This window comes from Apteryx rowi, unplaced genomic scaffold, assembly GCF_003343035.1.
Source record: "Apteryx rowi isolate R43461 unplaced genomic scaffold, aptRow1 scaffold_145, whole genome shotgun sequence".
NCBI lineage: Eukaryota > Metazoa > Chordata > Aves > Apterygiformes > Apterygidae > Apteryx > Apteryx rowi.
Window position 1 is genome coordinate 262,994 of NW_020447697.1, and position 10,010 is coordinate 273,003.

Here is a 10,010-nt window from a genome sequence, read left to right on the forward strand (position 1 = left end):
CGGCGCGGCGGGGGCCTCGCGGGGGCGGGACTGCTGGCGGTGGCGCGCGGATGCTCCGCCCACTAGGGGGCGGGGAGAGTCCGGGGGCGGGCCCGGCTGCCTCGCTCGCCGGGGCGGGGCCGCCGTTGGCGGCCTGTGACGTCAGGGCGGGGACGCCATCTTGAGGCGGTGTGTGCGGCCGTTGATGTCTGTGGCGGCCGTTTTTCCTCAGTCCCCCTCGGCTCCGTTACTCGATACGGTCCCTATTGCGTAGCTTTTCTCCCTTTATTTTAAAAGATGTTTGAGTGTATGCGCTCTGTCGTGTGAAAGGCTGGGTGTGAGGGAGGGAAGGTGGAGAAACAGGGTGTGCGACAGCGGTGTTGCTGTGGCGAGCGTTGCTGTGGGGAGCAGCCTTCTTCCAGCAAAGGCCCTGCAGCCACACGAACAGGGCTGTGAAACCCCCCCAACAGCCGCTCTCCGGTGCACCTGAGGGCCTGCTGCTCCCTTACTCTTCACAGCAGCTGCCCAGGGCTGCGGCGTACCTGCTCTCTCTGAGGAGCAACGTGGCTCCGAACTAACGGGAGCTCCTGCCCGGTCAGTGCGTGAGTCAGTGGTGTCGAACCCAGCACCCTGTGCCTGTTGGAATATGCACAGTCATAAGTTTTCAAGTAGTCATGAGCCTGACTCATAATCACGGTAATGTCAGCACATGAGTCAGAGCCTATTTTTGACTTCTCACTGAACAGGAGCACTCATGGAAAAGCGAGACCCAGCCATGCTAAAGTGGCTGTATTTCTGTTAGGAAATTAGGACCTTGAAAGTTCTGAGAACAAGATTCCTGAAAGCATTTCTATAAGATTCAGTGATTTTTTTTTTCTTTTCCCACCTGCTTATTTGAAATTTCAGGCACCACAGTTTTTCTCTTAGCTATGATATGCATGTCTGAAACTTCAGCATGTTAAAGGCCTCATTTACTGGTTTAAAAATAATTTCTAGCATATTTTGTAAAGAATTTTAGATGATATGTTGGATATTAAATTTTAATTGAATAATACACTGATGTTTCTTCAAAATGAAGTCAGTTTATATTTCCTGAATATTTTATACATCAAAAACACTTATTTTAAATCATCTGGAGCCTGTGATGATACAATATTAACATATTCACTGTTTCTGTTGATTAAAAATTGCATTTGCAGATTAACTGGAAGACCGTATGTTTAGTCTCACCAGCTGCGTCTATGGTCCAGTTTCAGATCAAGTTACTGTTTTGTTCACCTTTTTGATAGTTTGAGGCAGTCTGTAGGTGGCAACATTGCTTCATTTTCATGACTGTAGTTAAGAATACTGAACTGAGTTCTGGAAATGAACTCCTACTGTCAGATTTTTAAGGCAAAATGGAGCTCCTTTCCCTAAGTCTTAAATTTACTAATTAAATTGAAGCTTATAATTTCACTTAATGAATCAGGCTGAATAAAAATGGCACTAATTTGTTTAATTGCCTTAAAGAGGAAGGATGAATCAATTTGTACAGAATGCAAAAAACACTAATGTTGTCTGGCTGAAATAGCAAATTGTAATGAGTTGCGTATAATTCAAGACAATGAGTTTTCTCTTTTATTGACTTCAGCTCTCTCACCCTCCGCAGTATTACATGTTGTGCAATAATCAAGCAGTTGCATATGTGAATAAGTGGATAGCTTCTTTGGTTCTTAAAGTCCTGTAACATTGTCTTTGTCACCTTAATATTGAACTGAATGTCACAAATCTTCATGTACGTTTGCTCCATTTTTTATCTAGTCATCAATACATCTGAGTTCTGTGATACCTTTTAGAAATGGAGGACTGAAGAGGACCACCTGTGTTGAATCTAAGCCCCAGTTTTGGGCAGTCATGTAACATATAGTCCAGAATCATCCACAGAACCTCTACTGCAGGCACCACCATGACCAAGCCACAGGACATTTCCCAACACCTTTTAATAAACCTAAATCCCACTGTAAATAATAAAATCCACAACAATGATAAGACCCAGCAAGAGAAAAGAAAAAATTAGGGCATGGCCAATTAGCCTGAGTCCTGCAGGAAGAAGCTATTCATTAAGGAGAACTCCTAGGAAGCACTGCAGAGGAGGCTAGAAAAGCAACTATTAAAACAAAATGTTATTTCTAAACCTGTTTTTCCAGACTCCAAATCTGGTAATCTGTTTATGCCTGAGTACTGAGCAGTACGTGAGCCTGTATCTCAGATATTAATGTGACTAGGCCCACCTGCAAATTCTGGTATCCGTATCGGTGCCTGATCTCCAGTACTTTGTGGGAAGTCAGCTGCTTCTCTCTCTTCAGTGCAATATTGCACATCAAACTGGTCAACTCTGATCTTTCTGTGTTACTTTTGTAACGTGTTGTAATACTTAATTTCAAGGCTTAACTTTTGTAACGTGTTTTAAAGGATAATTGATATTGTACAAAATGTTTGCTTTTTAAAAACTTTGGTAACTCTTAGGAAGATTTTTCATAGTGCCTAAAAGCACAATGACAATTTGGTAAGACTTCTGATTTTGTTTTATAACTGACTAGATGCCATATCCTTCTACAGATGACCCCTAGTTTACTTGCCAAATTTTTTTTGCTTACTGAAAATTTTTTTCTCTTTTTATAATGGTCCTCTCTGCTGTTGCTCTGTGTGGGAGTCATGCAGAGAGAGACACTGACTAAACAGAAATGCTGAAAATAATTCCATGTAAAGCATTTCAAAAGGTACATGTGAGCATGCTCTGCCCCTCAATTTTCTGATTTTACTATTAGGTGATACTTGTGACAAGAGAAGAAGCCAGAGAGAAGCAGAGTCTTAATGCTGCTCTGCTTTACTGCTCTCTTGTCGACAGATGGAGACTTTCAGTCAGACTATCAGTCATGCCCTTGCCCTTGCAGGGAAGAAGGTACTGCATTAAACAAGTACAGAAAAACTTGAGCATTTGTGATCATATATTTTACTTTATACACAGTCAGATACCATACACATACAGATACAAGGTAAATGGAACATACCTTTACTCTTTAAATACTTCGATTCATTATTAAGTTTTCTTTGGCTTTTGTTATTCAGCTCAGAAACTCAAGTCTCCTCATAAAAGCACCTTAGACACTTTTTTGTCTATGGCTACTGCAGTACTCTTGGAAATAAGTTGATTTGAGTTGGAATACATTACCTAATCATAGATTTTTTTCCCTTGTATCTGGTGTTACACAATTGGATTCATCTTTCTTTCATTAGCCAGCATGGAGAAGAAAGAGGGAGAGAGATGAAGCAGTTGACATTAATGCATCCCACTTCTCCCCAGTTCTTTCATACACAGCACCCACACAGCATCTAAATCCAATAGCCGTCCAAACGTAGAGAGACCATGTTGACAGGGTTTGTCCTGGGATCTTAACATCTTTCTCAAAAAAGCGTTTTCTGTCAGGGCAGGCCAGGTTTGTGTCGGCATGGTGGTGGGTAGCTCCCCCTGGAGCAGGCAGAAGACATTTCCCTGTGAGATGCTCAGCCCAGGCAGCATCCTCCACCCTGGCGCAGCTTTTTGTGTGTGAGTGCTGCTGCTGCTTCTTGAGCTGCAGCTCTTGACTCTGTATTTCACATAGGGAACTCTATAAGGACATACTTATCTTTGTGTTAGGTCTTGGTTCCTGAGTCTCTGCGAGATGTCCTTCCAGCGATGTAGACTTCTGAGAACGCTTGCAGTACTACACAGTAGTACACATTGGTATGTAAAAGGCATGGCCATCTGTAACGTCCCTGAGAAGGGGGGAGCACTAAACTGAGAACATGCAGAGCCAGGGCATCAGCTCTTCTTTTGTGCTAGTGGTTCGTCATGGTGGAACAGCTCCTACCAGCTTGTTGTTGTTTCATAGCAGCAAATCAGAGGTTGGTGGACTAGGCAGGTTATGGGACCACAGCTCTCTTTCCTACCCTCCCATCCCTTCGAGTCAGGAATCAAGAGGAAATGGGTGTTTTGGCATGTAGGAAAAGTCTTACAGAAACCCAGTAGATTTACCTCGAAGAATTGTTGCATTCAGTGGAAGGTCACATGAAGAATTCTTGGCCTCACGAATATGGCAGTAGATATTGAAATAAAGTTCTAATTTTCATGACAAATCTGCCTCACTTTGGCACCCTCCGAGCCACATCCTGCTGTCTAAATAAATGTATGGGCAGTGAAGAATTTGGCTGTGATGCATTCCCAATTGTTCCAAGGTGCAAGCCAAATTTCCGATCAGAAGCTCCTCTCGTGAAGTAGAAAGCTCCCTGTCCTTTCGCTGCGAGCAGTTATACTAGGGATGGAAACTGCCAGTGTGCTACTTTGCATCACATCAGAGCGTAACAGTGTGCTTCCGGACGGTGTGTAAGCGATTCTTCTTGCAGGGCTGTGGACTAGATTTGATTCTGTCTGCATCTCCAGTAAAGTCAAGGGATTTGCACTTGCTGTACAGGGACAACTCTAGCTTTATACTTTGCATGTTTAACGTAACCCGCAGCATGTGCTTTTTATGAATGCCTTACAAAAATGGCTTGTGCTTTTTGGAATTATAACTACAAACAGAATTCAGTGCTGGATGTCAAGATTGTATAGTACTTTGGGACAATCAATCATCCTAACACAAAATTAAGTTTCTAGACATAGTTATTGTGCCTTGAAGCACATAATTAACGGCAATATAGAGTGTGCAAATACATATTTTTAATTAGTTCTGAATATATACAGCCACCCATATGGATGTTCAAGTAGGAGAGAGAACAACACAGCTACACCCTAGACAATCAGTTATTGTGTCAGAGTCATGTACAGAGTCATGTGTGTATTTAATGTATACTCAGCAGTCATCTGATTTGAAATTACAAAACAAATCCTGTTTATGCTGTGAGCCTTGTTCCCATTCATAAAAATAATAAAAAAAACCCAAAACAGAACCATGTCAAAAAAAGACTCAAAAGGAGTTCAGGAGACTCAATGATTGCAACAAATTAGTGAACTTGACAACATTTCCCCCCATGTGTAACAAGCAACACAGATAAAAATTAAATGTATCAGGAAAGAGAAATAATTCTGCTGGTGATGGATGTTTTCAAGCATTTGGTGGAGTGTGGAGTGAGAAATAGAAGAAATCAAGAAATTAAGCACTGGATTATGTCCTTCAGATATGATCCCCTAACACCGACCTAGCATAACTCTCATCAGCGTAATGGCAGCAGGATCCCAAATTTGGCCTCGAGGTAGTCTGCTATAGCATAGCTATATAGTGATGGTGAGATAGTTGTGTCCTGGTGCAGCCATGACTTAAGGGTGGCAATAATACCATTGGGAACCGTTTCCATTTTTTCATTTGGTAATGGCTTTTCTTGCTTACGGAGCGGCATGTCGCTTTGTTGGCAATTTAGAGTTTTACCTAAAACATCCTGGATTTTTCAGACGGCTGTGGGATTTCCTGTACTGTCCTGAAGTGTTGCCCCATCAACTCTTTCTCTCTTTTAAAAGGCATCGACTACCTTTTTTCCCCCCAATGACAAGGCGATTAAAGCGGTAGTTGTTAAATAAAATACTCTGCAGTTCTTGGCTCAGTCCCGGCGCCTGCGATGTACTTTGAATCACGCTGCTTGCTGCAGCCACACGCCAGGCAAGCGGCTGCAAGCACCGGCCACCGCCGTGGAGCGGGACGAACGCCCCAGCGTCCCGCGGGCGCTGGGCATCACCGCGACGCACTGCTCCCGCGGGCACGGAGGGGCAGCGCTGCGGCCGGCCCCCCTTCGCTCGCCTTCGAGGGGCAGCTCCGCGGCCAGGACGGCACGAGGCAGCCGGCCCACGCTTATACTCCGGGCCTCCGTCCACACCGTAATTGCGAGGTGGTTTACCTCCCGATGAGAGGGGATAAGCTGCACGGTGTTTATCGTGGCAGAGAAAGGTGAAGAAGGACAATTACTGCAGTTTGCCTAATTTGCATCTCAATAATTTGTTGTGGAGCCGTGCCTGGAATACGCATTGGTTTACCCCACCTGAATTAGCTATTTGAAACACGGAAGTCGTGTGGTTTGGCCGGATTAGCTCATGCTAAGCATTTTGCTTACTGCTGGTCCGTGTAAAGGATTGCACTGGCCTTTTTGCTGAAACACCCCTCACCCCGGGACCTCGTGCTGTGCTACGCGTCCAGTGTGACCCACGGGCTTTCCCAGCGTCGCACCTCTCGGGATACAAACCTCCATGGGCAGGTTTGGTCTCATTCTGTGCGCAAAACCTCCCTCCTCTGTGTGTGACACCACATCTGGCCGTATTAAAATGTATTTTGGTGGGACAGGCTGAGCTTGTCACGCAATCTGTAATTTCCAGGCTGAATAAATCCATAGCCAGCTTACACCTTATGTACATTTCTCACTTTGCACCTTATGCATGTTCTTATGCACATTTCACCCAATAGCTTAAACAGCAACCAGTTCTCTGCTCTTTTTATGTATATAAGAAGAGCAATAGTATTGCCTTACTTTTGTTACGTGAGACAAGCCAGATTCTTCCAGTATCATTTTGATGGGTTCTCCATTCCCATAGTTATTCCAGTAGCCTGCTCTATTTTTGCTTCTGTTTTCATATTTCCTGGATGTGAGTGATGAAAGCCGTTCACAGCGTTCTGGGAGAAGTTCCTACGGCAGGATTTGTACTTTTCCATCCCCTGAGGTCCCCCTGACCTCCACCTTCCTCAGCCGTTTCCCCTGCCTCAGAGCCTTATCTCCGAGCCACCCCGACGGGATCCCAACAGGGTGATTTGTCCAAACATGCAGAAGCTCCGCGGCCTTTCCTGTTCCTCGGGTCCACATTTGGTGCTTCACCCCTGGCTGAGGGCACATCCTTCCTTCCCGATATCTGCTCTCTCGGAGAGGCCCTCGTAACACAGAGCGTTTCAACTACAGGAGCCGGGACGGGTGGGAATCTCCGCTCCTTTCCCTTTGCTCTTTCTTCAGTGTATAAATCATTGTGGTTTTTTTGTACTCTCTTGCAATCTGATCATCATTTGGCATAATTTTTCCCTGCGAGCTCCACTCCCTGGTTATTATCTCTTTTCTTTTCCTCAGTCCTTGAGGGATTAGCTTTCCATCTGTTCTTCACCACTCCTCTTCCTTCTGCAATTCTTCCTCATTTCATGGTGCAGCAAACCTGTTCCTCAGCTCAGCTTCTCCTCCACTGACTGGTCTCTTCATCCACGTTGCTCTCACAGTCGGCCCTTTAGCTGTTTTCCGTGACAAGGGTTTTTTTCCCTGCACTTTTTATTTTTCCTTGATCCTTTTCCCATCCAGGGATGTTTTGGTTAGGAGCAGGCTGGCAGCCAGCCCTCCAAAGGGCATGTGCTCTCTCTGGCCACGAGCTGCTGGCCTTCGAGGTCGTTTCCTCGGAGAACTCTGCTTCTCCAGGAGCTAACCGTCCGTTAGCAGTGACCAAGGCAGAAAGCATCCGCGGCCCCTTCTGCCACGAGGCCTCTGTCCCGGTCACTGACGGTCTCAGGCTCTGCAACGACAAAACTGGTGCAAAGACGTCACTGACTAAAAACTGTGACCGAACCACAGGAAGGCAAATAAAGGTATATCATGCTAGAAGTTTGGACTTGCTCCTTCCTTGCTAAGGAGAAACCCCCGTTTTCTGCCCTCTGTTTGCTGATCCAGATCTGAGAATTTAGCAATATTTATCCTTATGAAGGATATCCTTTATCCTCCTCTCCTCTCCGCTCCGCTCCTTGCCCGTTCGTAGAGCGCCAGGTTAGTCCACACCGGTGAGCGGCGGGTGTAGCGGCCCTGGGATCCTTCCAGCTTGGATTCCTGTTGTTCTTACAGATTCGCTGTACAAACCCGGACTAGCTCTATTTCTGATTATCCACTTGTTCAGCCAGTGTGATAGGGCAGGCCCAGCACAAGTGTTTTGTGGCTTAATTGATGTTGATAAACTACTCTGAGATCCTCGGATGAAAAAGAATTTGTAAGCGCAAAGTAATAAGTTGCCAAACTGTCTCTAACCTCGTAAACAGATCATTTCAAATTCAAGTAGACTCCTAAGGGCGTGAGCTCACAAGCGTTGTATGAACCGTACTTCCATCACCGGTAATGGGAGTTTAAAATACATAATTCCTTCTATTGCTGAAAACCCAAATGGCATTTTATAACAAGTTGAAAAAAAAAACCTTTCTAAATTTATTCTCTCAGTTTAAAAAATGGGAAACTCATTTCTTTTTAGCTAGCAATGCTACTTCTTTATTTGCATTGTATTACTTGACTTTGCAGCAAATTTCTCTGTCAATATTGATTTAAATATGGCAACCAATTCGCCTTACTTGAATTTGACCTTGCTCCTTCTTCTTTTCGTATAAATTACAGCAAACGTGTTTGTCATAGGACCATTCACTGCAACAGCCAATTCAAACAATTTTTGTGCAATTTTAGCAGGAAGCGGAAGGCGAGCTGTGATCCCGCGTCTCCCGCTTAGGGCCTTGCGAGGAGGGAGCCGAAGAAAGGCGCAGGCGGCGCTGCGCAGCCCGAGGCGCGCGGCGAGCAGCTGCCGCCGACAGCTTGCCCACGAGCCGCGCGCCGAGAAATTCCACTGCCGCTATTTAGCAAATGACGAGTATGTTTGAGAGGTTTATGGGTTATTCGCAGACCGTTCTGCGAACCGAGCGCTCTGATCCATAGTGAACCACAGGCAGCGGCTCACGTCGGCGCACGGAGGGCGCGGGCACGGGTGCAGCGCGGGGCTCGGCCGGTGAGCCGGGACGGCGAGCTGACGCTGGCGCTAATGTCCCCGCTAAACCCGGGCCTTGGCTTTTCGTGATTGCTTCAAGAGGCAGCAAGGAAATGCGTCGTAGGAGCTGAACCAAAAGCTCGGACCTCCCCTCCCCAAAATGATGTTTTCTAAGTTTTTTTTCCATGCAAACTTTCCATTAAAATACGCCGGTCTTTAAAATTCAGGGAGGCTGCAGCACTGAAGCTGTTGCTTGGAAGGGGCTGGTTTACGACCGCTGCATTTCGCAGGGCTTTAAACCCTGAAACAGCCACCAGCAAAGGGCAAAGTGCGCCGCGCGAGGACTCCTTAGCCCAGCACTTTAAGCCGTCTGTTTTCTTGCCTGGGTCCTGCTCCGCTGTCAGGCAGGAACTGAAGCAAAGAGAGAGAAAACGTCGTTGGGAAGCACCCGTTGCACTGCTCCTCGGAGGCGGTCGGGCCCCCCCGGCCCAGAGCAGAGCAGGTTTGCACCGAAACGTTTTCCGCCTCTGCTTTGCGTGCCCGTAGTCCCGGGCTGCTGCAGGCAGCAATTAGAAACCGTCTTTCATCCTGCACGGCTCCACGAGGAAAGAAGGTCTCACACAACATCGCAGCAAGCGCTGCTCTGGTTTTGCAAATTTCTTTTCTATTTAATACCCCCGAACTTAACTACCAAGCAGACGCCCACGTCACGGGCGTTGAGGCTAACGAAGCCCGGCCTCCCCGGCGCGGGCGAGCTCCCGTCAGGGCTTTGCCTGGGCTGCGCGTTTCGGCGGCCCCTCGGCCTCCCGGCGCTCGTGGGCTCTTCCGCCGCCCGCGCTCCCGCCGCAGCCTCCCCTGCAGCCACGGCCCTCGGGGCCCTGCCAGGGCCTCGCCTCCACCGAAACGCGGGTTTTCCTGACGCTTGCAGGAATTTTGGGACTTGGGTCTCTTCTCTGCATGGCATGGGAGAACCGACTTGCCCTGCTGTTTTGCAACGGATGAATAAAAGGATGAATGCATTTTCCTCCTGTTAGGCAGGACTCGCTCGAAACGCGCAGGCTGAGACCTTCCCGCTCGCGGCGACGGCGTTTCCCGAGCAGCTGGCGTGCACCACCGGCAGTCCGGCTCTCCTCCCGCAATGGGCCGCTTGGGCCGCGTTATTTAATGTCGTAACAGAAGGCAACATAACTGCAGCTTAATCTAGTTAACGAGTCGTGATAAGAGCCAGGGAAATATTTGCTGTTCAATAACCTGACTGCGGTTT